The 27,760-nt window shown below is 49.5% G+C and overlaps 1 protein-coding gene across 4 annotated transcripts in view; it reads left to right on the top strand.

Moving 5' to 3' along the window:
- The first annotated feature begins 222 nt into the window (after positions 1-222).
- SYK (spleen associated tyrosine kinase) overlaps positions 223-27,760 on the top strand; it is an 83,619-nt gene continuing 56,081 nt past the window's right edge. For 2 of the 4 annotated variants that reach the window (XM_077910162.1, XM_077910134.1), the window contains exon 1: positions 223-356. The gene's annotated coding sequence lies outside the window, so the exon portion shown is untranslated. Of the gene's footprint in view, positions 357-391; positions 557-27,760 lie in introns of those variants that run through there. The other 2 variants (XM_077910152.1, XM_077910144.1) reach the window with 1 other exon arrangement.

The raw sequence follows: 27,760 nt of genomic DNA, 5'->3' as shown, positions 1-27,760 counted from the left end.
AGGCGGGTCCGGGGCGCGGGGGCGCTGGGGGCACTGGGGCGGGCGCGGGGCGCGGGGTCGCTGGGGGCACTGGGGCGGGCGCGGGGCGCGGGGTCGCTGGGGCGCACGGGCGGGCGGGGGGAGGCGGGGGGGGGGCGGGCCCCCGGCGCTGGGGCGCGGCGGCCGGGAGGAAGTGCGGGGCCTGCCCGGGCGCGTTAAGGAAGTTGCCCAAAATGAGGAAGCGCCTCGCGCTGGCCGGCTGAGAAGACTCCAGCGGCGGAAGGAGCGAGGAGCAGCGGGCGGTCCCGTGCTGCGCCCCGAGCCGTCCGCGCCCGCGCCCCGCGCCCCGCGCCCCGCCCTCGGCTCACCTGGCACAGGTAGGTGTGGCGCGCGCCCTGGGCCGGGCAGCCGGGACGCGGAGCCCCGGGCAGCCGGGAGCAGGGGAAGGCGGGCGGGGCGACGCGCCTGTCGCCCCCCTGCCCGCCCCGAGTCCGGGTCTGTGCGGGGCCCTCGGCGGGGCAGGTGCGCTCAGGGCCTCGGGAGGGACAGGCTGATCGAGTCTCTGGAATCAGGACGGGTAGGTCCTCCACCGAGCACTCCCGGGGTCGGTGGGGTCGGGCCGGCCGGGCACGCGGGGCGGGGCGCCAGTGGGGCGGGCGGGGGGGGGGGTGCGGAAGCCGCAGGTGCCGGCGGCGGGCGCGGATCCGGGGCGCAGGAGGCTCACCTTGTCCTTTGGCCATTTTATCGCTGCCCTGGGAAATTCCACCTTGTTGATGTGGGTGACTCCAGGTGCCAGTGCTCCTGGGCCTGCGGAGGGTTCAGCGCGTGCACGCCTTTTCCTACAGAAAGAGCAGTTGTGTAGAAACAAGAAACTTCCCGGGCCACCCCTAAAATGGAGCAGGATCGCTCGTTGAGACACGTTTTCACGGTACAGTGACTTAGTAAGTGCCGCCGAGAGCCCAGTGTGGTGCGATGCCGATGCCGGGTCAGTTGGAGTTGGGCAGCATAGCTCCCAAAGCATCAGCCCGCCTACCTAGCTGTACAGAGGCGATTCAGCTTTGGGTTTATTCGAATGTTCCAGAACTAGGAAGACCTAGTCTGGAGAAGTCACGGTTTGAGGCTTTTGATGTTGGAGACAGTGTTGCAGGTTATTTTCATCCGTTTGACTGAATGACCAAAGATTCCGTTGATCCCTAGCAACCCTTGAGCAGCAGGTGTTCTTTCCTTAAGCCCTGGAAGCGATGTCAGTGGGTAGTTTAAAGGTTGGAGATGCCCCACATCGGAATTTTCTAGTTAAAAAAGAGTTCATCTTGTGATGACTTGGAATTCTTGGAAGGAATGGAAATGATTCTAGCATCTGAAGCCTTTTTTTTTTTTTTTTTTTTTTTCAGTAAGAAGAAATTCATTGCCACTAGGAAGGCAGCATTTTAATTTCACGGAACTAAATTCATTGATCTGCTCTCTCCCCCCCCCCCGCCCCCCCCAAAAAAAGTCCCTATTGTGCATGAATATATTTATCCTTGAGCTAACACCTTTAGAAAGGTGTAGAGTACTAGGGGTTTTAAACGAGAAATCTTCTCCATTAAAATTTTTTATCAAGTCATTTTGTTCCATCTCCATTATACTTTTGTTTTGTTACGTTTAGAGGAGATTTTGTAGTAAAATAGAAATGGATTTCTAGTCTCTGTATGTGGAGCGCTTTCATAGGTAGGATTTTATAAATAGGCTTAGTAACTAGAATGTTTTTAATGTTTTAAGCTAGGATAAAAAAATGAGGCGTATACTTTAGGTCTTAACCTCTGCTAAGGGAAGAACTTGACAAATAATCTTATTGTTAGATCTGTATTTAAGAAATAACTCACTTTCACCTTCTTTAGGCTCATATTTAATTTAATATCCTAAGCGCAAGTCTGACCTCTCAGTTTTATTTATTTTCCTTTTTAAAAAAATTTCTCTGCTTTTAAACCAAAGACTCCCTAGTACAGTATCTACTTTATGCAGCACATAGCACGTCCACAATTATTTTCCAAAACCCATGTGCTAAGATATGTTTTGGAATCCTGGATTTTTCACAATTTAGAGTTCAAATTGGGAAGCTAAATTTCAGCATTGAGAAAAACATTTCTCAGAATTTAGAGAGGTACGTGTCCACACTGTCGCCGTGTATTAGAGACTCTGGTACACGCTGGGCGGCCTCCCATACTCCCACCCGTTCATATGTCTGCACGGACACTGTGACTTGTCGCATTTAGTGGAATAAACACACTATAAATAGCTGTGTGTCCGTTTAGGGCAGATGTCACTGAGTGAGTTCCCTAAAACTTACCTCAAAACCTTATTTCTCAGGGGTTTTACGCATCAGGACGTTTGGAACCATATGAGACTCCTAGGGCCTTTTGTTTACTTTTGGAAATAAATCGCATTTCTCCTGTCCAGTAACTATACCTTCTGTGATTAAATGGGCAAATTGCCCCTTTTCAGGGAGCAAGACCTCATTGAAATTTCAATGATAACCATCACAATACAGATCCAAGTGAGAATAAATGATGTTATTTTTTAAGATTTTATTTATTTATTCACCAGAGACAGAGAGAGGGGCATGTGGGACTCCATCCCAGGACCCCAGGGTCATGCCCTGGGCCAAAGGCAGACGCTCCACCCCTGAGCCACCAGGGGCCCCAAGATGGATGATTTTAGAGCAAGAATGCAGGGAGGTTACTGCCATCCTTTGTGCCCACAGTATGTTTTTGGAAGAAGTAGTATTTCCTGTTCCCCCCACGGCAGGCTCGCCGTCTCTATGTTATCTGTTCCTAAGGAATGGAAGAGCACTTTTTTACAATCCGAGCTAATTCTTCCTTTATCCTCACCCTGCCCCCTTGCTCCCCATTTGCAAAGTTTTAACATCTTCTATTGCTGGATCATTTTGGGTGCAAATGAGTAGAGAAACAATTAGCCCTTGGGAGAGGACTTTTTTTTAATGTTCATACACTGAACTTTTTTTTTTTTTTTCTTTTAAAGCAACTGAAATCAAAAGGCAAAGTCCTTAGAAGAGCCTGGAATTAAATTGTCTGAATTAACTGTGTCTCATCTCTTGCTCTTCCACCTTGCGTTTCAATAAGTTGGTTCTTTTTCACTTGGAAAAAAAACAGGTTTTTGTTTTGCTTTTGACTAGGCAAAGATGAGTACACAAGGAGACAGAGCGGATTTGAAAGGAGAAGTTCATTCATTCATTCTGGTGTTCCATTAGCAGGCACGTTTCCTATGAGCTTATAGTTTCATCTGACAAAAAACAAATTAGCTTGCATTCTTTGAAACCTGTTTGTCTTTATAAATGAATTATGTTAAGTTTTGCCCTTTGGATCTTGAAAAGTTGAATTGGCATCGTAAGTGCAGTCACATCTAGTTGAGGCCAACGAGACCAGTCCAGGGAAGAGTATTAGGGCTAACGAATCAGAAGTGGCTCGCTCTGCATCTGTCCATTTCTGGAAACCACCAGAAATGTTTTTTGGAGGCTGCCAGAGGCTGATGGTAGGAGGAGGAAGTGAGTATTGAGGGAGTATCAGTTAACACCCTGATTACTCAGGAGAGGGGGCCCTGACAGCTTTTATGATGGCTGGTATCTGGTGAGTAGTATCCCCTGTCCCGGGGTGCCTCCCTCTGACACAGGGGGTGCTTGGACCCTGGAGCTGAGGGGCCCTGGAAGGGTCACCACCTCCCAAGGCTGTGCTGGAGCACTGTAGGGGGCCCAGGGCCAGAGGGTTCTGGGCTTCTCCCCGATTGGCCCACGGTATGGGAGGCGTTGATCCCAGTGCAGGCTGAGCTGGCAGGAGGGTCACAAGGCCAGCGGCAGGGTAATGGAGGCGCAGGCCCAGGGACGGTGAGGACGATGAGTCGGGGGGAGTGAGGAAGGATGGCTGAGGGCCCAGTTTTGGGAAAAGCCACAACTTAGATATGGCCTGTTTATCTATGCTCTGTGTGGCTACAGAAAGCTTTGGAATTTCCAGCATGTGACCATCTGCTTTCCCACTACAGTTGTTTGCCTTAATTGATAAATCATCATTCCAATTTGGTCAGTCTGATAATTTCTTAGGGTGGGCTGTTTCTGGGATGCCTGGGTGGCTCAGTGGTTGAGCACCCACCTTCAGCTCAGGTCATGATCCCAAGGTCCTGGGATCGAGTCCCACATCGGGCTCCCCGCATGGAGCCTGCTTCTCCCTCTGCCTGTGTCTCCACCTCTCTCTCTGTGTATGTCTCATGAATAAAGAAATAAAATCTTAAAAAGAAAAAGACTGTTTCTGCTGACTTGTCATGGGGATGTTTTGCTGTGGCCAGAGTTAAATTTTACTTTTGCGAAATTCTAATTTATGCCAATACCTTCCCACCCTCTACAGCTGTTCCCCAAAGTGATCTTTTGACCCTTATAGCTATTTCTTCTAGAATTCTCCACCTTATTTCCTGATGATAGGCTCATTTGTTCTTGTTTTTGATGTATCGGTTTTAGACAGTGTCTGTCAACTTCCTGCTGTGAGAAGGGAGCCGGTGGCAGTGCCAGGCCACCGCCTCCACCCACCACAGTCCTGCTGTAACCCCCGGGGATGAGAAGCCCATTTGGTGTTTATGGTGATCGTAGTCACTGCGAAGGCAACGTGTGCAATATAGTTTCAGTGCGTTTCCTGGAGCCCTCTGTCACTTTTCCCGGGTAAACTCTTACTTTTGTGTCTTCTTGGTGACTCTCTGCCTGCGACAATGGTCTCCCCAGCTCTGCGACACAAAACTAACCTCCCCACTGGAGTCTGATCACTGCTCTGGTCTTCACTACACACACGTTCATGAGGGAAACCTGTCCTGTCCCGGGGAGACGGCTGACTGTCCACATTGTTTGCAAAGTGCCTGTCAGACCTCTGCTCCACCCTGTGGCGTCTTCACATACCGCTCACCAACCGCATTCACGTGCAGTTGAGCCATTAGAAATCCGCAGTAATAATTGTCGAAAATATTTCCTCAAAACTTTATATTTCTAGGATGTGTATGTACGGATGATCTGTATGTTCTAGATCATACATAGGAATTCCAGCGTGGGAATTTTAAATCAATCTCAGCCCCGCTTCTGTATTTGCTCTGACATGGGTGTTTTCTTATCCAATCGATGGGAATGTATAATTTCCCCGGGCACGGGGAGGGAGCCCGCAGTGCTTTTTTTTTCAGATGCTCTGGCCTGGATCCCTTGGTCCTGGAGCAGGTGCTGTTTGATTTTAAATGCTATCCCCAGAGAAGCTTTCCTTGCCCCAGTCACAAAATGCTGGACCAGATGAGGTTTCATGAGCAGATAGTGGCTGTGGGTGTGGAGGTGCAGGGAGTCCCTTGCAGGTGACTTGCAGGGGAGAGCACCTGTCAGCACACTCACACCTCCATGGCCATGGGTTGCATTGTCCTTGGGGCATCTGGGGGACCGGGGCTTCTGGAGTCCACTCTAGTGAAGTGGTTGGCAGCCTCCTGCTGCCTCTGTACAAGAGCCTCGGGTGCAGCCTGGGTGGAGGCACAATGCTGTGGTTATTTTCATCTTGATGCTAAGAATATTTGAATCGGTTGATTGCAACATGTCTTACTGAGTATCTTTATCAATGGTGTTTGAGAGTAAGGGCCTGAAGTTCCTTTGGGTTCAAGTCCTGTTCTGTTTTAAGCTTTGGTCTCTGTGAATGCACCAGTACAGGTAAGAATTCATTCATTCATTCATTCATTTTAAAAGATTTTATTTATTTATTCATGAGAAACACAGAGGGAGAGGCAAAGACACAGGCAGAGGGAGAAGCAGGCTCCATGCAGGGAGTCCAATGCAGGGCTGGATCCCAGGACCCCGGGGTCACAACCTGAGCTGAAGGCAGGTGCTCAACCACTGAGCCACCCAGGCGTCCCCACTGGGGAAGAATTCAGATGTGATGAACACCACTAACACTCTCCTTGACCGCTCTCTCTGCCCCAGCCCACCCTCTGGGTAGGGGGAGGGGAGGTGTCTTTTATTCTAGCCTTTGCTGCTGTGCGTGAGCATGTGTGTGTGTGTGTGTGTGTGTGTTTGCATGTTCTTAACACCAATATTGTTTTGCAACTTTCTTTTTCTAATCAACCACATCTCTGGGGCTGAGGAGGTCTTCCTATCACTGATCATTGTGTTTTATTCCACAGACTAGAAAATACAATCATTTACCGACAGACATTTAGGGTCGCCCTCACCAAATTTTTGATATTAATACCACGCCTCTAACCAAGCAAGCTGACTGGCTACCTAATTTTTATAAAGAAAGTTGCAGTGAATGCACTTTTTCTTTCACTTTTTTCCCTCTTTTTGCCCTTTACATCGTTTCACAAGACCAGCATGTTACTCCTCATCTCCAGAAAGATCTTAGCCCTGTCCATCCTGTTACCAAGTCCATCTACAAGGGCTGTTATATTCCAGCAAGCAGGGGCTTCATTTACAGGGAATGTAGTTAATCCTTTATTTTTTTTAGTGATACCTTGGGCTTTTGTGGTTTTTCTTACTGGTCCCAGTGGGGGGACCATGACCCCCACTTGCTCCATGGCCTCTGTCTTCCCTTGGCATTAGCTCATCTGGTTGCCTTTCCTTTATGGGGTGAGCTTTCATGCTATGCTTGGTGTTTCTAGGGTGAATCCTGGTCTTTTTATTTTCAAGCAGCCCTAGGAGTTCATTTCCTGAGTCTGCATTTGTTCTGTGGCTCTCTCCTAAGCTGTCCCCCATGAGCTTGGAGGGGTGGGGTGTGCACGGGCAGGGGGAGCCAGGATCCAGGAATCAGGTGGCTGGCACAGAGGCTGTCTGCCCTTTGCAGATGTGGCCATGCCCTGCCTCTCCAGACACATGTCCTTCCTGCACAGGGCCTGCCGAGGAGCTGGGGAGCTGTGGGCTGCCCAGCTGCTCTGCTACCCTTCCCAGGGCGCTGGCACCCCCAGGGCACTGCACCTAAGGGCCCGCTTCCACCTCGCAGCCCACCCCTGCCACCTGCCTGCACATGGACCGTGATTTCCCTCTTCACGCTGAGCCCACCTTGCTTCATCCCCTGGCGTGGGCAGTAGTGTGCAGTCCCCTGGCACCCTGCCTTCTTCACTTCCCATCATGCTCATGGACTCTTAGCCTGCATTCCTGTTTTCACGCTCTTTCCTTCCTCTGTGTTTATGGCTGCTGCCCAGGCTGGGAGAGGAACTCCACCACTTCCTTCTCTGAGTAACCCCAATCAGCTGATGGTCATAGCTGCGTGAGGATGTGACAGCGGACGGTGGGAGGGGATGGGTGGAGCTCGCGAGAACTGGCTGGGTGGCAGGCTGGGGGTGGCTTTGGCGTCCCCTGTTGCCCTGGGCACTGTGCCAGCCACCCTGGCACTTGAGCAGCAAGTGTGTCCACAGAGAGGGCCGCGGGATCCTGTCCACGCAGATGGTTAGGGCGGGGCGGACCCGAAGCAGGACTTGCTCAGAGGCACCCCTCAGGATGCCCAGGGTGTTAGGGTGGAAGGGACCTTGCAGAGCATCTAATTCACCTGTTGAGAAGGTGAAGTGACTTTTCCAAATGCTAAGGGGTGTTGCTGGGTTTCAGAGCCTCAGACTTGTGTGCCGCTCCTCCAGAGCAGTGATTCCTACCTACTGCCCTGATAAGGAGTGTAGATGGATCTGCCGTCGTGCCGTGTGGAAGGTGGCGCGTCCTGCAAGGGGACACAAGGAAGCCCAAGAAGGCAGAGCGAGGACAGGAGCTCTTTGTGCCGTGTCCTTACTATTGTCATAGCTTTGTGTTGGGACATTAAGTTCATTCAATAGGAACTGGGCAAAAAGTCTTGAATTGGTGAGAGGCTAGTAGGAGAACATCAGATGCTTTTATACATTTTATGTCCTTTCCACACACGTTAAGCCTACTTCCCAGGTCTCCATCAGAGTGAACTGGAGCTCCGGGGAAGCAGGCTCGGAAGGATGCACCGAGCTGCCGTCTGCATGTCCACAGGGCAGGCTGCCCCGTCAGGGGTAAGTCCTGTTCCCCACACGTGTTAGTGTCGCTGGGGCTGGGAGGGGCTGCTCGTGGAATAGAGCAGGGGAGAAGGAAAATATTCCAACTCAGTCGTGTTGTGTCCCATTGTGGAAACATTTGTGATGCAAGCGGGACTCTGGGATTCAGCCAGAGGAAGGCAGGTTGAGAGCTAGCAGGAAAGGATGCGCTCTAGAAGGAAGACAGAAAGCTATGGCCAAGGAACCACCGGTGTCTGCAAAGACGCATTAGCTGAAAAGCCAGCGCATCCTTCCAGCTTGTCTCTACTGAGAGAACTCTGGAAACCGTGTGGGTACCTGTTGATAGAGGAATGGTATTAGTTTGCTAGGGTTGCTGGACAAAGGACCAAGACCAGGGGGTTTAAATAACAGTTTTGGAGGCAGAAGGTCTGAGATCAGGTGTCAGCGGGGTTGGTTTTCTCGAGGCCTTTCTCTTTGGCTTGTGGATGACGTCTCCTCCCTGTGTCCTCACACCTTGCCTCTGTGTGTTAACTCCCCCCATTTTATGCAGACAGCAGTCCTATTAGATTAGGGCCTACGGTAATGGCCTCATGTGAACTTAATCACCTCTGTAAAAACTCTGCTTTCAAACATAATTGCATTCTGAGGTCCTGGCGGCTTAGGACTTCAGCACACGAATCTGTGGGACGTGATGGGTCGGCCATCACAGGTGGTGACATGAAGCCTGGCCCCTCCTCACGGTGGCCTTGCTCTGCTGCCATTAGGAGCACAAGGGAACTCTCCAGGCCTCACCATGAGAAGACCAAGGGACACAATGAAACAAAGGGTGGGTAAGGGGAAACAGGATCCCCAGGGTCTTAAGACATAGGTGTAGTGGATTGTGGAGAATCAAGTGTGGAATGTTAGTGCAAGGCAGGCAGGGCAGGCAGGGCACCTGCCATTAGTCAGGAAAGGGAGTATGGGGTGTTAATTAGGGGTCTTGGAAAAGCTTTACTTCTTATACCAGAATACGTTTCAGGCTGAGCAAAAAATAAAAATTAAAATATAACAGCAAGAGCCTAAAAGGGCTATAAGAAAAACTGGGGCAGGTTTTTAAACAATTATGGTGTGAAGAAGGCCTTTCTAAATATGATAGAAAATGTGAAACCAAGAAAAGGATTGATGAGTATTATTTCCTAAAATTTTTAGCAAATCTCTATACAGATGGAAAAAAAAATTCGTACACAAGTGGCAAAAACCATATGAAAGGTATTTGTTTTCAGTGCCAGTGCTGAAAGACCAGTAGCTTTGACATGTAGTGAGTTCTTTCAAATCAATGAGAAAAATGAGCACAGCCCAATAGAAACCTCTGCCAAGGATACACACAAGCCGTTAAAAAGGACAAATGAGCCCAAAGTGCATGGATGTGCCCTTCCCCTCCAAAATGAGCGTTGATTTAAGGGTCTGCTCTGCGACAAGGTGTGGGGAAGAGAGACACTCACATAGGCACTGGCAGGGCCGTCAGGCATCGTCTTCTGAAATTTAAAACCCACATGTCCTTTGACTATGCAGTTTACTTTTTGGAACTTCTTACACATATAAATTCACGAAAATGAAGCAATATATATGCGTACAGTAATTCGTTGCAACAGTTCATTTTGTAATAGCAAAAAAAAAAAAAAAAAAAGAACAGGAAAGGAAAGGAAAGGCAAAAAGCAATACGTATCAGAAGGGGACTGTCTGAATAAACTGGTCTGTCCGTGCTTTGTGATCCCGTGTGGTGGTCTTCTTGAAAATGTGCAATCTTCATAGACCGACACATAAAGATGTCCAAGTCACCTCTTTACTCTGCAGACTCTTTACTCTTTGCTATTTAGGGTGATCATGATAAAAGAAGGTCTGAGTGGGATGAGGCTGGAGGAGAGCTAGAGCAAAACAGAGCATCAGCTGTGACTGGACATGGGTCTCCCCACGATGTAAGTGAGCCTCCAGGGGTTGGCCGGCTTCGGGAGGTGCTGCCCAGGCTCGGCCTGCCCGCGGCTGCTCAGGCTGCCCACCCTGCACATTCGAACATGGTCAGGCAGGTGGCCTGCCTTCGGACATTCGTGAGGGCTCCTGCCCCTTCCCCTGCCAGGTGCAGCAGCCTAGGTCGAGACCAGGTTAGCAGGACTTTAGAGCACACAGGCACCTCTTAAAGCCTAACAGAATTGCCATCGAGTTTGAATTTAGGGGTGTGCTGGGTATAACAGCAGCCGTGTGCACCTAGGACAGCAAAGACCCTGGTCCACCCCTGCGTGTGCGTGTGCGTGAAGAAGAGAAAGAGCTCACCCATCTTCACACCGTGGACACTTCCTTCCTTTGCACTTGTATCACAAGGCCTGGATGTCGGGACCTGGGGAAGAAGGGATGTGAGCCCCGTCAGTGCGATCTCTGCATAAGCCATCAGACTTGTAGGAGGTACAAGCGGACAGAACGATTCCCTGAGAAAGAATGTGCGCCCTGGGCTGACAGAGAAACTGGCCTGTAGCATTTTCTACACCAGGGCATGGAACGATTTCCATCTCCAAGATGACTCCTTAGCATGACTCCAGGTCCCCTTACTTACTTGAGATGCTTTGTTCTCACAAGGACAGAAGCAGTTTCACTCCGGGGGAGCTGGGGCCATGGTTTCTTGGTGTCTGTGGCTTGGCTTTAGGGCCTCACCGTCTGCAGCGGATGATGACAAGGGGACTGCTATCGCAGTGGGCCATCTGGGGACAGTCTGTGACCGTGGCCTACCCGGTCCTGACTCTGCCCATCCACGTACCCCTGTGAGGCACAGCACTAGACTCCCGCCGGGAGCCCCCAGGCCTCATCCCACATGTCCAAGTTTATGCTTTGTAATACAACTTTCACCCATAAATGCCCAGTTCCCACAAGTGGTCCTAAAGCCCCTCTCTGGGGGCGGCACACTTGGTAGAGGCAGACCAGGCACATGGGGCTGGATGCCATCATCCACTGAAACTTCTTCTTCAGCTCTTGACAGCTCATCTCCACAGCAAAGCTGGAAACGCCTGCTCTGGCTGCAGAATTCTGGGACTTGCAGATGCACCGTGCAGAGCACCTGCGGTCTGGCTTGCAAAGAAGCCGCCTGCAGAATGGTGGTGGCTCGGTGTAACGGGAAATGCAGGAGCTACATAGCCTCTGTTCACCTGGGGAGTAAAAAAAAGGGGGGGTCTTTTAGGGGCAAAATGATTTTTGAAGACAGTGGGAGGGTCACAGAAACAGGGTGGCCTTTACCCAACAGTTTCACTTTGACTCTGAAGCAATCCAGCTGTTCTCTGGGGATGCATTTGGAAAGCCTGCTGGGTTTTACCAGGCGGCATGTAGGGAATGTCAGTGGACAGGGACCCCCCTCTTCACCAGCTCATGGCCTCCCTCCTCCCCTGAAGCACTAAAGCACTTTGTGACATTATTTTGGTCCTTGTCATGCACTTTTAAAGCGTCCATTTGGAGACTGTAGACAGACATTTTTGTGTGTTCTGTGCTCCCAGCATGGCCGGCACCTGGCGCTCTCACTGCCCCCCTTATATTTCAATGTATCACGTATGATTTTGATCCAGTGAATATTTGATATTTGGAGTAGGTATTTGATCTAAAATATGTCTCTCCTTCATAAAAAGAAACCTAGAGCCCACGTTTGGCTTCAGAAGGAGAAGAGATGTCTGGAGGGGAGAGGTGTCTGGGCCACACAGCCCATTCCTCCAGGTATGAAATTGTAAGATGATCCCAACAGTCCCATCACACTGGTCCCAGGGGTGTGCGCACTGTTCCGCTGCTGACACCTGACCCGGTGGGGACAGAGGCCTTTCTCCAGTGTCCCCACCAAGGATCTAGAATCCTGTAATTCTGTACATCGTCACCAGCCACATGCGGTCGTTTACATTTCAAGTACTTAAAGGGAAATAAATTTTTATTTCTATTTATATGTTTTTAAATATTTTATTTATTCATGAGAGACCTAGAGAGAGGGGCAGAGACACAGGCAGAGGGAGAAGCAGGCTCCCTGTTGGGGAGCCCGATGTGGGACTGGATCCCAGGACCCCGGGGTCATGCCCTGAGCTGAAGGCAGACTCTCAACCACTGAGCCAGCCAGGTGCCTGGAAATAAAATTTTAAAATCAGTCTTTGCCACACTTCAGGCCATACATTCAAGGGCAGTAGCCACACGTGACTCATCACTCCATGCAGAACAGAGTAGAACAGTCTTTCCATCATGACAGCACGGTCAAGCCCCACACTGTTCCTTCCCCAGGTCAGGGACACATGTTCGACCCCCAGCCCCCCCCAGAGCTGCCTGCGGAGAGTGGATTGTAACTCTTGCCACTTGTTCACATTTGGACCTGGACGCCTCCCATTTCCTTAAAGGGCTCTGACCACAAGGCGCCCACATCCTTCACATGAGACCCCGAGTCTCGTCCACAGGATCTGGCCTGGCCCTTTCATCTGCCGTAGTGACATTTCCTACTCAATATTACCTGACACACACATGCACACACACATCACACACATGTATAGTGCACACACCGTATGTGTGCACATTACCATGCATGCACACATCACACAGGGGCATACACACATACACACATCACACAAGCAGAACACATGCACGTGTGCATACACACACGTCTACATACACACAGCACATCTGTCACACATGCAGGCGCACACTCAGACACATACACCCATTTAGTCTAGCTTAGCGACGGGTCAGTAATGAGTCACACAGAGACTGGTTTCCAGTGGTTGCCCTGGAGCCATCCAGTGGGAACACAGCCTTGGAGGACAGTTCTAGCCAACACGTCCTTGGGTTAAACACACTTGGTTCAGTGTAGTTTCTGGAAAAATAACCTAGTTTCTTATTCAAGAGGATTTTGAGGTAATGGAGAAAACCTTAGTACTTGTTCATTTCTCTAAAAAAAAAAAAAAAATCCAACTCAATTTTCTCAAAATATTTGGGATCCAAGGGATGCTTGTCTGGAGAGGGAACATGTACTGAGGCAGGATGAAGGAAATGCGTGTAGATCTCATGACACGTTGTACCCTGCCATGCAAGAAAGCTGGGTCTTTGTCTCCGGGAGTGTGGACAGTGTGCTCACGTGTGAGCCGAGAGGCGGGCGTCCTGGGGGACGGGGCCTGCAGGAGCCCATGAGGGCACAGGTGACCGTCCACCAGGTGCATGACCCTCCGCCAGGTGCTCCCGACCCGCTGGGCCAGCTTGTCCCCGTCCCCTGTGCCCCCGCCTCCCTCCGGGCAGCTTGCCTGTTTCTGGATTTCCTGTGCTGCTCATTGGGAAGGGAGATAAAGCAGCAGAGGAACAGCAGCTCTGAAAAGCTTGGGAATTCTAGAACTTTCTTTCATGCGTCAGCCTGTTGTCAGGATGCGGAGCACACGCACCCCGCCTCCTGTGCACCTGCCCGGGCCACCGCCTCTGAGGCCTGCAGGGCCAGGTGCCCTCACCTGAGGGCCTGCACTCGCTGGGCTACTGTGGCTGAGGATGTGGGCGAGGATCGATTGCGTGGGCAGAGGGTTCCTTAAAGCTGCCTGCACATCATCGCCACTGCTTCCCCAGCCTGGTTACTGCTCATCCCCCAGGGCAGTTCTGTCTGGGTTGGCCGGGAGCCCCAGAACCTTCCACCTAGAGCAGCAGTGCCCCCACCTGGCCAGGTAGGTCACCTGGAGAGCTTCCAGAACCCCCTTCTCCCTTCCGCACCCCCCCCAAGCTCTGAGCAATTTGGGGCTGAAGCTCCATCGCCAGGCACCTTACACAGTGACTCACCCCGCTATCCTGAGCTGTAGTCAGGGTGGAGAAGCACTGTTGCCATCTAGAACTTTCTTTGTTTTGTTGGGAGCTCAGGAAAGCAGACCTCTTTGGATTTCTGGATGAGGAATCCTGGGATGTCTACACTGCTGACATGCATCTGGAATGGGTCTGAAGCCCGTGTCTTCGGTGGGGGGGACAGCCCTGCTCCAGCCTTCCGACCCTCGGTAGGCCATCAGAGCGTCCCCACCTTCCACAGCACTGTCATCCTGATGCTGGAATCACCCCCAGCCCCCCAGCCCCGAGGCCCCTGGACCATCTGGAACAGGCTCCCATCCTCCTCCGGCCTCGAGGGTGGCCAGGGAGAAGTTGAGTTTGCTCAACTAACAGGCTCCCTAACGGGCTCCTCCCCAACTACAGAGTCCAGGGGGAAAGTCCTCTGGTTTCTGAAAAGTAACTTTATTCCTTTTAAAGATTTTATGTATTTATTCATGAGAGACACAGAGAAAGAGGCAGAGACACAGGCAGAGAGAGAGAGAGAAGCAGGCTCCCTGTGGGGAGCCCCATGTGGGACTCGATTCCAGGACCCCGGGGTCATGCCCTGAGCTGAAGGCAGACGCTCAACCACTGAGCCACCCAGGTGTCCCTGAAGTGGCTTTAATTAAAGCTCTAGACATCTGTTCCACTCCTTCATGGAACTTCTCTGCCTCAGGAATGTTGATCTTACATATTTGGCGTCTCCTCTGTCCCTCTAGTACTTCTGTGCGGAGCTCCGTGTGGATTTCCTTTCCATCCTTCGCAGCCTACGCCACCCTATTCCCCTTGCTCTCTGTGACTGCGCACCTGTCCCCCCTCCGCTGTTTGAAATTGTCGCCTTTCCCGCCTGCCCCGACCTCTGACTTCTCTGACTCTTGCCTCCTCCCCGCCCCACCACCACCACTCACTTGTGTCTCCGGTTTGAGCTACTGTTTTAACCAAGCGATGATCCCAGTAGGCCCTTGGCTTCCATGGCTGTATGTGCGGCCATGACTTTATGGGCCTCCCACGTGTCTCTCCTATGGCTTCTCTCCTTTGATTCTGTCCGTGTCACTATGTCGACCAGGGGTAGGTTCCTCCTCTTGGAAAAATGAGTCATGTTTGGAAGTGGCCCAGGATGTGTGCCAGGCCCACAGAGTGTTTTCCTCATTCTCAGTAATGCTGAGAGAGAGAGAGAGGGAGGGAGGGAAAGAGAGAGAGGAGGAGGAGGAAGGGGGGAAGGGGGAGGAGGAGGAGGAGGGAGACAATTGGCTTCACATTTACTTCTTCCCAAGGAGGCTGCCAGCCATTCAGAATCTCCTCTCCACCCTCAAAAACTGGTTGGTACCCCACCGCTCCGTGGGCTTTGCCTGAGGTCTGCCCTGAGCCGTACTCATCTTCCCTGAGGGTCTTCATGCTCCCAGGGTGAGCCTCGGCTGCAGTGGGTCCTGCTCCCTGCACACTGTTGTTTGGGGTTAGAGGAGTCCACTAATTTTCTGGCATTTCTCTCTCCTGTTCTTGTTGTGAGTTTGTTTCAGAGAGGAGGCAGCCATGGCCTCTCTACTCTGCAACGGCAAAGTTATCTGATGTTTTGGTCTTTGTGTTACAGAGCACCTTAAAGCATTTGTCATTTTCATTGAACAACTAAGTTTCTGCAGGAACAGGGAAGAATGAATAGAAGACATGATCAGAATGACCACAGACGTTCATGTGGCACCCTCTGCCTCTGTCAGCCTCTCTGCTCTGAGTGGCCAGCCAGGGCTGTTTCCTTGCCTGGCTGTGTGATCCATTCAGCACGTTGATTTATTGGTCACCTCCTGCCAGCCAGGAATAGTGCTAGGTGCTGGGACCATGGCAGTAGCCAAGATCCTTCCCTGTGCTCTCATCCTGTTTCTGGTCAGACTGAAAGAAAGAGCAGGAGCCCAGCCCCAGGCCTTGAGCAGACATGACCTCATTTGTTCCTCATGGCAACCATCTTTTGGGGGAAATTTTAAAAGTACAGAAAAGTGCAACCACACTCACAGTAAACAAATATTGACATTCCCCCCCCCCTTTTTTTTGCCCTTATTTCTCCTAAAAGGACATTACAAATAAAGTGAAGGCTACTTCCTTTTTATGGTGAGTAATTTGCCCGAGGCCAGAGAGCTGGTGAGCAGCAGGACTGATGTTTCAAGCTCAGGTCCTCCCCGGGGGCAAAGGCTGTGCATTCTCTTGTTTACTTTAACAGGTGTCCTTTTATTTTTTTTTTTTAAATTTTTATTTTATTTATGATAGTCAGAGAGAGAGAGAGAGAGGCAGAGACATAGGCAGAGGGAGAAGCAGGCTCCATGCACCGGGAGCCCGACGTGGGATTCGATCCCGGATCTCCAGGATCGCGCCCTGGGCCAAAGGCAGGTGCTAAACCGCTGCGCCACCCAGGGATCCCAACAGGTGTCCTTTTAAATACACATTGGTGATGCCCTGTTCACTGTGTGGCTCGCCTGCAGCAAATATCAACACCTGTAACAGAGGACCAGACAGACGTGCTTCATGACTATTTTTTGGTATATGCATATAAAAGCTCTGTTTTTGAGGATGCCAGGAAATTGTGTAGAGCCAACAAATACAGTGGGATGGGGTTGTCAAGAGCTAACACTAATAAGATAGAAGTTTCGCACATAATAGCATCTATTTACCATCATATGAATTTTGCAATAACTATACTTTCACATCTCTTTTGTGTACAAGTGACCATGGATGCTCTTGTGAACATTCTAGAAATCACTCAAAATGGGTGAAGGATGAGTCTAACACATTTAGCATCTGATATAAGGTAGTGTACACTCGATCCTCATTATCCGCAGGTACCGTTTGCAAATTCACCTACTTGCTGAAATGGTCTTGCGACTGCGTAGCCAGAGCTCTGGGCACTTCCGCGGCCCTTTGTGGAAACGCACAGAGCGTCAGAGCGTTGATTCGCCCCTGAGGTAGATGAGGCGCACTCTGCCTATGTGTCATTTTTGTGTCCATCGCGTCCCACGTTTTTAAAACTTTTCTGCTTTTTGCTGGTGACTTTGCAGTTTAAAACCACCCGTAACCATAGTGCTAATGTGCTGTGTGGTGCATAGGGCTTCGATATGCCTTCTGGAGAAAATACATGTGAGATGGGCTTCCTCTGGGCAGGCGTTGTGGTGTTGCTGGTCATGGGTTCAGTGTTAGTTAAGCAACGATAGATGTTAAATCACGTGTCTTTGAACAGAAACACACTTAGAACAAACCCGTGCATTGATTGGCTGATGGCAATATGTGACCACAGACTCCCAGGAACAAGCCTGTGTTTCCCCTAGAATCAGTGGTTCCTTATTCACTAACTCAGTGTTCAGGGAAACGTTTTAGGACATAATTAGCACACGTAATGAGAATTGACTGTATTTTATTTTATTTTTTATATACAGCAGGGAAATGATTTTAATTTTTATATATTTTTTAAAGATTTTATTAATTTATTCATGAGACACACAGGGAGAGGCAGAGACACAGGCAGAGGGAGAAGTAGGCTCCCTGCAGCGCCCCCCAATGTGGGACTAGACCCCTGGACCCTGGGATCACGCCCTGAGCCAAAGGCAGATATTCAACCACTGAGCTACCCAGGTGCCCTGGGAAATAATTTTCAAAACCAAGCTGGATTAGATGGGTTTTATAAGAGACATGATTTTGAAACAAATGAACTGTTTTACAAATACAGTGAAAATCCCTTAGTCATGCATTTCTTGTTCATTAATTGACAGATTTCTCCTGAGCTCCCACAACATGCCTGGCACCAGGCTCGTACCTGGGATATCAGTGAACAGGTGCAGAGGTCAGATCACAAACATCAGGATTAAAAGCAGTGTAGACAACTTGGTATTTCTGTTTAAATTTGTAACAAGCCCAATGAGTTCCCCAAACAAGAATATTCAAATTCTCACACAAATGTTTTTCTTATGAAAGAATAGTTTTTCATAGCCAGGATTTTTTAAAAGGATTTTACTTATTTATTTGAGAGACAGAGTACAAACAGGATAGGGAGGAGTGAAGGGAGAACGAGAAGCAGGCTCCCCACTGAGCAGAGGAGCCCCTGACGATTCAAGGACCCTGAGATCATGGCCTGAGCAGAAGGCAAATGCTTAACAGACTGAGCCACCCAGGCGCCCTCATAGCCAGTATTTCCAAGTAAATATTTTTCTAATAACCGGGGAGTGATTTTATGCTGGTTTACTTCCAACTCCACAAGCTGGCAACTGGCGATGATATAGTAAATTGCACCTGTGGTGGGGCTGGGGGTGGGGAGGGGCTGTGGCTCATATTGTTCAGACCTGCAGGTCATCGGAGGTTATGTTTGTCCCAGGCTAACTCAGGTGCGAGGCAGAAATCTTGGGGGCACATAAGGACAGCAATGGGCTTTTTCCTTCAGTGCCTCTGTCCTGCCTCATACAGCTCAGGTGCGAGGAAACACGTCCATACCTAGAGCGTGCCCAGGTCCCCACCACCCGCGACCCAGAGCTCCTTTTGAGTTCCTCCAGTGCACGCGCAATTTATAAACTAGGGGATAGGACAGGAGCTCGTAAATGGCCATTTTGGTGACTTTCTGGAGGCTGAACGTGGACTAATTTGAGAGAGAGAAACTCCTCCGGGTTGCAGCCTTAGGAAGGCCTCCGCTTGCTTGGTTTTTATCTCTAAAAGTCTTATTTTAAAGATACCTGGAAAATGTTTTACACGGGTATGGTAAGACACACCGACACGATTGGAGGAGGACGTTTTTATGCTCACAGATCCGTAGAAACAGGAGGTACCGTGTGCATGGCCACATGGGGAAATATCAGGGTTGTAGGGAGGCAGAGGGAAAGGGAGAAGGTGGGCAAGAGCCCTTGTTGTGGTTTCTGCAGGAAAGGTGAGGTGAGGCAAGCAGGCTTGAAACAGGCTCCTCTGAACAATTTCATTGGGTTCTCAAGTGTGAGGGCTGTCCACTGTGGCCTGGCACCTGGCCCTAGGGTGTGTGGGCCCAGTCAAGCAGGGGATGGGGGATGGGTTGGCTCCTCATTTGTAGGAGAGGCCACACTGTGTGCAGAAATTGTCCAACCATGCAAGGGCAGTCTCTCTCTGAGATCAGCAAGACCCAGGCATCAAAACATCAGAAATACAGAAAATAACAAAAAGAATAAGAAAACGAGAAGAAAATGATATATACACGCCTCATGAGGTCATGAGGTTGTCATGGTGACAACGGAGAAAGCACCCCTCGTGACTGGTAGGGGGAGGAGAAGAATCATTGTGAAATGCACCCAGAGCCTTCTCCACAAGAGGCTCCTCTCCAAGGAGAAGATCTTGTCACCACTGTGTTCAGCTGAAGCAAAGGGATTCCTTGTACTCCACCTTGTGTCACCTGAAGGACAAAACCCCACACACCTATAATTAATGAGGGTAAGGCTTTAGGTAAATTGATTGGAACATAGCGGGCAGGAAAGGGAGTAGGGGGTTTGGAGGAGGAGCAGCTACACCACCGGAGAAACACTTGGACAGGTCACAGCCTCCTGGCCTGGCTCACTGAGAGCCTGAGAGTTAATGGCAGGGTCCTGCAGGCCTCACCTCCCCACCAGTAGGGCATGGCATAACACTGGATAGAGCATACACTCCTCTGAGAAGGAGTAGTTGGGGAAACCCAAAGACAAGTGAAGACACAAAAATAAGACCGAAGAATGTGAAGTCTCACAAATGCAACGTGAGAAAACATGAAATCCTAGTGGATCGTAAGGTAAATCCTCACATGAAGGGCCTGTTCACCACTTCCTATTATCTGATTCAACACTGCCAGGGCTTCAACAGCAACAACAACAACAAAAAGCCAAACACGTCCAGGTTTCAAAAAACATTACAAGGCATGCTAAAAGGGAAGTGAAAATACAGTCATCACAAGGATCCAGAAAACTCACAGAAAGAAGAGAAAATCTTGAAAAAATCCAGAGAGGGATGGAGACCCTATGCACAGTGGAACAAGGATCAGAGTTATTTATGGAAGACTTCTCATTTTAAACTGTGGAAACCAGAACTGGTGCTGTGAAATATTTTAAGTGTTGAGGGAGAAGAAAACACAAGCACCAACCTAGAATCTTATATCTAGCTCAAGTATCCTTCAAATGTGAAAGAGAAATCAAGACTTTCTTGAACAAACACACACTTAGAAGATTCCCCACTAGTTGACTGGTCCTACGAAAAATATTACAAGAAGTTTTTCAGATAGAAGGGAGAGGATATAGATCCAAAATTTAGGTCTGCCTGAAGACAGGAGGAGCATCAAAGGAGGAAAAAGTCAATTAAAATATTTTACTTTTCTTATTTGAAACTGACCTAAAAGTCAGACCATTCATTTAAAGCAATAAAACCAACAGTATACTAGTGATTCACACAGGTGAATAAGTGGAAGGAGTGGAAGCATTGTCACAGTTGTTGGGAGGGAAGAATGGGAATGCTTTTATTTTCATTTTTTTAAAGTTTTTATCTATTTATTCATGAGAGACAGGCAGAGACACAGGCAGAGGGAGAAGCAGGCTCCCTGTGGGGAGCCCAATATGGGACTCAATCCCAGGACCACGGGATCACGACCTGAGCTGAAGGCACATGTTCAACCACTGAGCCACCCAGGCATCCTGAATGGGAGGTAACTGTACCATATATGAAGTGGATAGTGTTATTTGAAAGTTAGGTTTAAAAGTCAGATTTTAAATGTAAACTTTTAACTCCAGGGCAACCACTAAAAATTTTTAAAATTTATGCTGGGAAGATCTGCAGTGGAATCTCCTAAAATGATTAACATAAGAGAAAAGAGAAAAAGAGGAGAACAAAGAGACAACAAATGCAATGGATAAAAAAGTTACAAATGTGTTAGATATCAATCCAACTAAATCAACAATCACTTTCAACACAGATGGTCTAACTACGCCAGTTTAAAGTACAGAGTTTATAGGAGCGAACCAAAAACATGACCCAGGGCAGCCTGGGTGGCTCAGTGGTTTAGCACCATCTTCAGCTCACTGTGATCCTGGGGTCCCAGGATCAAGTCCCACGTTGGGCTCCCTGCATGGAGGCTGCTTCTCCTTCTGCCTGTGTCTCTGCCTCTCTCTCTCTCTCTCTCGCTCTCTCTCTCTGTCTCTCATGAATTAATAAATAAAAACTTAAAAAAAAAAAACATGACCCAACCATATGTTGTCTGCAAAAAAAAACCTATCTTAAATGTGAAGACACATATGGATTAGTGCTAAAGAAAGATAGTCCCTGCTAACACCAGTCAAAATAAAGATAGAATAGCTGTATTAATTTTAGCTAAAACAGACTTAAGAAAATGGAGGGCTATCAGGGATAAAGAGGAGTGTTACATAACCATAAAGGGATCAGTTATCCAAGAAGATGTAGCAATCTTCAACATGTATGCACATAACAAAGAATATCAAAATGCAGAAGGCAAACACTGAAAAAACTCAAAGGAAAATGGGCCAATCTACTATTGTAATTGAAGATCTCCATCCCCTTCTATCAATAATTGATAGACTAAGTAGATAATCAACAGGGTACAGATGACCTGAGTAGCACCTTTAATCCCATTGACATTGACTTGACACTCACAAAGTATTCAATCCAACAGCAGAAAAATACACATTCTTCTCAAACTGACATGGAACATTTATCAACACAGAGCATGTGCTTGGAAAACATATGTAAACATTCTTAAATGAATAAAAAATAATATAAATTATGTTCTCAGAATATGGTGGAATTAGCCTAGAAATCAGTAATAGAAAGATAGCTGTAAAATCTCCAAATATTTTTAAATTATACAACAGACTTTTAATTACTTTGTGGGTCAAAGAAGAAGTGTGATGAGAAATGTGGAAGCATTTTTGAACAGAATAAAAATAAAAATTCAACCTAAAATTTGTGAAATTTAGCAAAAATAGTGCTTAGAAGGAAATTTACGAAGTGCAAAAATTAGATAAAGAGGAATATATATAACCCACAACCTATACTTCTATCTTAGAAAACTGTGAAACAAAAGTGCAAATAAAGACTAAAAGTAAGGAAAAAAAAGCAATAATTAAAATGAGAGCAGAAATCCTTAAAATTAAAGATGGTAAACAAAAGAGAAGAGACAGATTCACTAGTATCAGAAATAGGAGATATCACTACAGATTGATTACATGGACATCAAAAAGAAATAATGACCCACTAGTGTGGAAGAGTCTGTCCTCATCAATGTAATGACACACGTGACTAATTCCTGAATGACAGAAACTACCAGGACTCATAGAAGGGAAAATAGCCTGAAGAGTCCTGACTTTTCAGTTTAAGTCAATAATTTAATAACCTCCTCCCTGCCTGAAAAAAAAAAAAAAAACTGTGTTCATATGATTTCCTTGATGAATTATACCATACATTGAAGGAGGAAATTATACCAATTTTCAACAATTTTCTCTTCCAGAAAATAGAAGCAGAGGGACAGAGACCTCGATATGACTTGATGTTTAGGTTGATACAGATCCAGATGGAGAAAGAGAGAGAGAAATTCTTCAGATAGTGCACATGGACGGCTTAAGTGTATTTGTATGTTGACTTTCTTTCTCTGTCATCTGAGAACGTCTGGAGGCAATGACATCCCAGAGCAGTGAGCACACCTTGTGCCCAGATCTTGGTCTCTGATACCACTGTCAATCACAAGGGACAGAGAAATGAGAGAGTGTAGAAGTGGAGTAAGAAACATACTTGAGACACTTGCTGTATCTTTAGTGCCAGAAATAATGAAGTGCCCCCCAAAACCAAACCAAAACAAAAACCACAGTGATAGAGCCATTTTAAAAAAGGGCCCAGGAACCAGCTAGGAGGGTTCCTAGTGGGCGTACTGGGACAGTCAGCGCAACAGAATAAAGTAGTATTGGCTTAAAACCTAAAGTATAAAATAAATACCCTTGAGTCCACACCTACATAAATAAATGATTGAATAAATAAAACAGGAAGGGAAGAATAGATACATCTACTCTGCAGAAGAATCCTGAACAATTTATGTAGATACTCAAGAAGGTGGAACATACCTTCCCTGCATGTGGAGAACCTCTGCTGTGAGGTGACAGAAAAGGGACTCTGTTTGGCCAGAAGGCCTCGCGGAGGTCCTGCTCGCACTCCCCTGAGGGCCTCGGAAGGCTGAGGCTAAGGAAGGGCTGGCCTCAAGCGCTGGCTCCACCACGACTCCTATGGTCCTGTTACCTGTGAGGTAACAGGCCTCCTGAGCCTGATGCCAGGCCCGATGAACCCGGGCACCACCGCCTTTAGGGATGCAGCCAAGCCAGCTGGTGCCCTGTGACCCAGTGCTGGTGAGCTTCCTGTTGCCATCCTGCCATCTGGGTCATCATCCACTGTCACTCTCACGGCTCTCACCGGCCAGGCCAGCACTAAAGGTGCATACCTGGCCTTTCGGTGGCTCGAGTTTGTCGTCTGTAAGATGGCAATGCTTCTTGTGTAGAGCTGTGGCTTCCGTAGGCCTGGGGTGCAGGTTGGCTTCTGTTACTTTTCCAAGCACATCCTTGTGCGTCTCCTGGCCGCACCAAAGTAAACCCCCACCAGGGGGGGTCTCTCAGTGTTGCACCTCTGGTGATGCTTCGGAGTGGAGTCCGGCCTCCCCCAGCTCTCGTTCCAAGTGTGGGAGATGGCACAGCCTGGAGTGTGACATTTAAAGCCATGCTCTTTGCACGGAGCATGTGTGTACAGATGTTTGGAAAGTACCTCCCATCTCAAACGGCGACCCTTGTAAAGTTGTGTCTCCCACTGGTACTGTGAGCGGCTGCCCCCAGGGGATCTGCGACGGGGCCTGAGAGAGCTCTGACTCCACACATGGGCTCTCCTGACTCGAAGACCACATCTGCTCAGCCTCGCCGGCCCCCTGCCGGGAATGGGCATCCTGATGAGATTTCTCTAGAATTCTTCTTCTATTTGATCCGGCCTTACAGGGGAATTGGATACTTATAATGTCTTTGGGCTTTTTCAAAAACATTTAAAGTACCCACGAAAATTTTGGTGTACCCTGCTTGGCACTTAGGTTCCTATAGTAACACAGGGGTCGTTGAGTAAGAACTCCCGGGGCGCTGCTTGTCCCCAGGCACGCAGTGCAACAGGCCCAGCAGTGTCCACTGGCACCCTCAGAGGTGAGTCTGTTCCAGTGGGACCCGGGTCCTGGGGGTTGGCTGCATCTGAATGCACTGTTAAAGGAAGCCTGTGGCATGGGGGATCTGCACTTCTGTTTTCCGGTTGGTTTTGTGTCGAGGCTGGAGGTGGAGGCCCACTTCCCTAATTACAGACACTGTGCAGCAGTGGTGTGAAGGCCTCTGGCTTGTAAGAGGCCGTGTCTTCTGCTCTGTCTCGTTTCCGCTCTTTTCCCTTTGAATGCTCCTCTCCATTTTCGTGGGTTCCCCCTGCCACACACCCTCCCACACACATACACTCCCCGCTGGCCTGGACATCTGATTCCAGACCTGCGTTTGAATCCAGCAAAGGAATGTAGGTTGCACATGTGGGAGTCAAGCACACCCAGAGCCCCAGCCTCCCACCCTCCTGGGGTGTCTGCAGGAAGGGGGCCACTCGCAGGTTTCAGCAGGTCCACAGCTGCACCTGAGTTGCTCCCCGAGGCAGCCTGAGCTCTCCCACCGAGTGCATGCCTGTGCCATTCCAGTCCTTTCCCGCAGTTGTCAGGTGGCCAAACCATGCTTCTTCCCATCACATAACCTTTGCCACCTACTCAAGCACAGGGTATACTTAAGGTGTCACGGGTTTATGACATCCAAGAGCACCGGCCAAGGCTGCTGTGATGTGGGGCAAGCATGAGTCCCCCACAAATATCCTTCCACAGACTAGAAAAAGGTGATAGTGACTTCTAATATATATCAAGTGACTCTTTCTGTGGAGGTGTTAACCCAGTTTAGTGCATCCTTGCGTGTTTACATCGGGTGATTGGGTTTCTCCCGCTGCCTCAGGGTCCCTGTGTTTATGTGAACGAGGTGCAGGGATGGGAACCCCAAAAGTAGTGTCCAGAAGCTGAAAACCTCAGCCAGGGACCTCTGGATGGGACAGGAGAAGCTAAGTCTCTGTGGGATGACCGGGGCTTCCCCAGAGGGTCACCAGGAGGGTCACATGGAGCAGAACCAAGGAGAGTGTGGCTGTTTCACTGTCTGTCTGGCTTCCCTGTGTGGTTTGCCACGTGAAGAGGCCGCTGACAGCTGTCAGTCGTGATCAGTGTGCTCTCCTGCCTATTATTTCATTGTTTTTATTTTTCCTGCTTTCGGGACACAGTGGCTGGGTGTCCGGAGACCTGCTGGCTGCAACCCCACCCTCTCCGTGCTAAGCCTGCTGGGCCTGAGCTGGGGCGAGACCCCCACTTCCAGGGTTGAGTCTGGGCCAGGCCTCAGGACCACATATGGCCAGTTCAGGGTGTAGGTGAGTAGGAGCTCCCACTGAGAAGCTGAACCTGCAACGACTTCCAGTAACACCAGAAGGCAGGAGAGGTATAGAGGTTCTCACAGTCTTGGGGTTAACGCTGGGCCCCTGGAGCAGACTCCTGCTCCCCGGAGCCACTTCTGGGGTGCAAAGAGTCTCTCTTTCCCACATGGCACCTAGAAAAAAAATCACTTGCACATAGTAGATGCTCAACAAACATAAAGAGTGAATAAATGATTTATATTTTAACGTTAAATTCACTTAGGGTGGGCTGGTCTCTTGCATGCAACCAAACATGTTGAGAGTTAACATTTATGTTGACGTCAGCACATAGTATCTGTGATTTGTGCTACTGGGTCGAGGAGGAAGCATCGCTTCGGCTTGGAAGCAAGGTTCTCTGTGGAGCCTGAAAATCTAGGTGTTGGCTAAGATGCGTCAATCTTTCCTCCATGCGTCATTAGGAACTGAAGTTTGGAAGCATCAAAAAAGAACGCAGGTTGGAAGGTTTGGGCGGTATTTTCAGGTGTTGAAACTTCTCCCTCTCTTTTTAAATTTAGTAAAACACACATACACACACACACACAAACAAAAACAAAAAAAGCACTTTCTCCAGCCTTAGATTTACCTTTTGTTTCTGAAATGTGTGTCTTTGTACTCTGGGAAGCCGTGCTTTCCCACCAATGCAGAAGTGGGGCGCGGGGCGGAGACGGCATTGCAGGGCTCGGCCTGGGAGGCGGCGTCTGCAGCAGCGGCCAGCGGGCAGGCCTCGGGACGCTGGGGCGCGGCCCCCCGGAGGGAGGGCGAGCCCCTATCGCTCAGGAAGCCGGTGGACACGGGACTGACTCAGGCGGGGCGCCGTGGGTTCTGTTTCTCCATGTGTGGCCACAGCGTCTGTGTCCACGTGTTATCTCCCCCGCACCCCGCCCCCCGGAGATCCTGCTGCAGGAGGCAGCTCCCACCGCCCGCCCTCTGCGGACCGGCCCAGGGTGGTCCTCCTCTGGGGCCTCCTGGGGCGGGGGGGGGGGGGGGGGCACACTGCACCTGCTGGGCCTGCTCGGGCCTGCTCACGCGTCCAGTAATCAGCCAGCCCCTGCCCCGCCCGCTCGGCAGCCCTATTGCCCCTGCAGGCTGGGCTCTTTCCTCTTTTTTATGTAAATGAATCAAACCCTCAGATGAGGGTATTTTTATATGCGTCCCACACTTAATTTTCTCAGCTGCAAGCAGTGGAGGGAATTCCCAGGCAAATTTTTATCGGGGTTGCTTTGCATTGAGGAGGGCAGGCTGTGTGGCTCTGAGTGTCCTAAGCCGAGGTACCTCGTCGCCCCTTCCTGATTCTGTTCCCCCGCCTGCCCGGCAGGACTCTGGCAGAAATTGTCTCCAGATATTTCCCCAGACTGCCATTCGCTTCTGCCACGGTCACCTCTGCGCATTATAGGAGGCTGTGGGGCTGGGGGATGTGGATCGGCCTCGTTAGCATGCTGAGCGCCGTGGGAAACGTTCTCTGCAGGAAGTAAAAGGAGCCGCGCCTGTGTGGTAGAGAGCACAGCTTGGGCAGGAGCCACGCTTCAGTGGGTCTTAAGAAGCCCTGGTCTGGGCCCCCTGAAAACCCGGACGGATAGGGCTGAAGAGGAATGAAAGCACGGAGACCCGTGCGAAGGTTCACGGCCTGAAACAAACACGGATTCGGGGAACGGGTGTAGGACCGTGGTCTCGGCCCAGGCAGCGAGCGCATCTCCCTCCGCAGCGATGGGTCCTTGCAGGGGCAAGCGAGCAAACTCGGGCAGTCAGGCCTCATTATTTTCTTTTTAATTATTTTTTAATTGGAGTTTGATTTGCCAACATATAGTGTAACACCCAGTGCTCATCCCGTCAAGTGCCCCCCTCAGTGCCCGTCACCCAGTCACCCCAACCCCCCCGCCCACCTCCCCTTCCACTACCCTTCATTATTCACAGATTCCACAGTTAGGACTTCGCCTTCTCGCTGAGCTGTTTTCACAACTTCCAGCCAGTACTCCCCTCGTCTGCGTGGTTTGTGGACACGAGCCGAGCAGCGGAATGCAAGCCTCCTGACACACCGGCTCCCAGCTGAGGTCCGGCGAGGCAAGCCCCTGCCTCCTTGTTCGGGCTCAGGCTGTACACAAGTGTCCTCCTCGTGGTCGATTTACTACCATGATTGGTTGATTGATTGATGGATTGATTTTTCTTTCTTTCTTTCTTTTTTTTTTTTTTTTGCACTTCTTGGCGCTTTTGGTTGGTGATTTTGTTGAGGATGGCCCCAGGCTTCATGCTGTGCGCCATGCCGTGTTCCTAAGTGACCCAAGGGTCAGTTTCATTCTGGGTGAGTCAAGTAAGCCATGACATTGAGCAGTCAAGTGGTCAAGAGTAAAGATAATGGAACCAGAGTGTCTGGATTCAAAATTCAAACCCTGCTTTTGCCACCTGGCCTGGAGACCTGATGCAGTTAAGAAACCAGTGCTTTGTTTTCTGTTAATTAAATGGACAT

Source organism: Canis aureus, chromosome 1, assembly GCF_053574225.1.
Source record: "Canis aureus isolate CA01 chromosome 1, VMU_Caureus_v.1.0, whole genome shotgun sequence".
NCBI lineage: Eukaryota > Metazoa > Chordata > Mammalia > Carnivora > Canidae > Canis > Canis aureus.
This window is presented reverse-complemented; position numbering and strand designations above follow the sequence as displayed.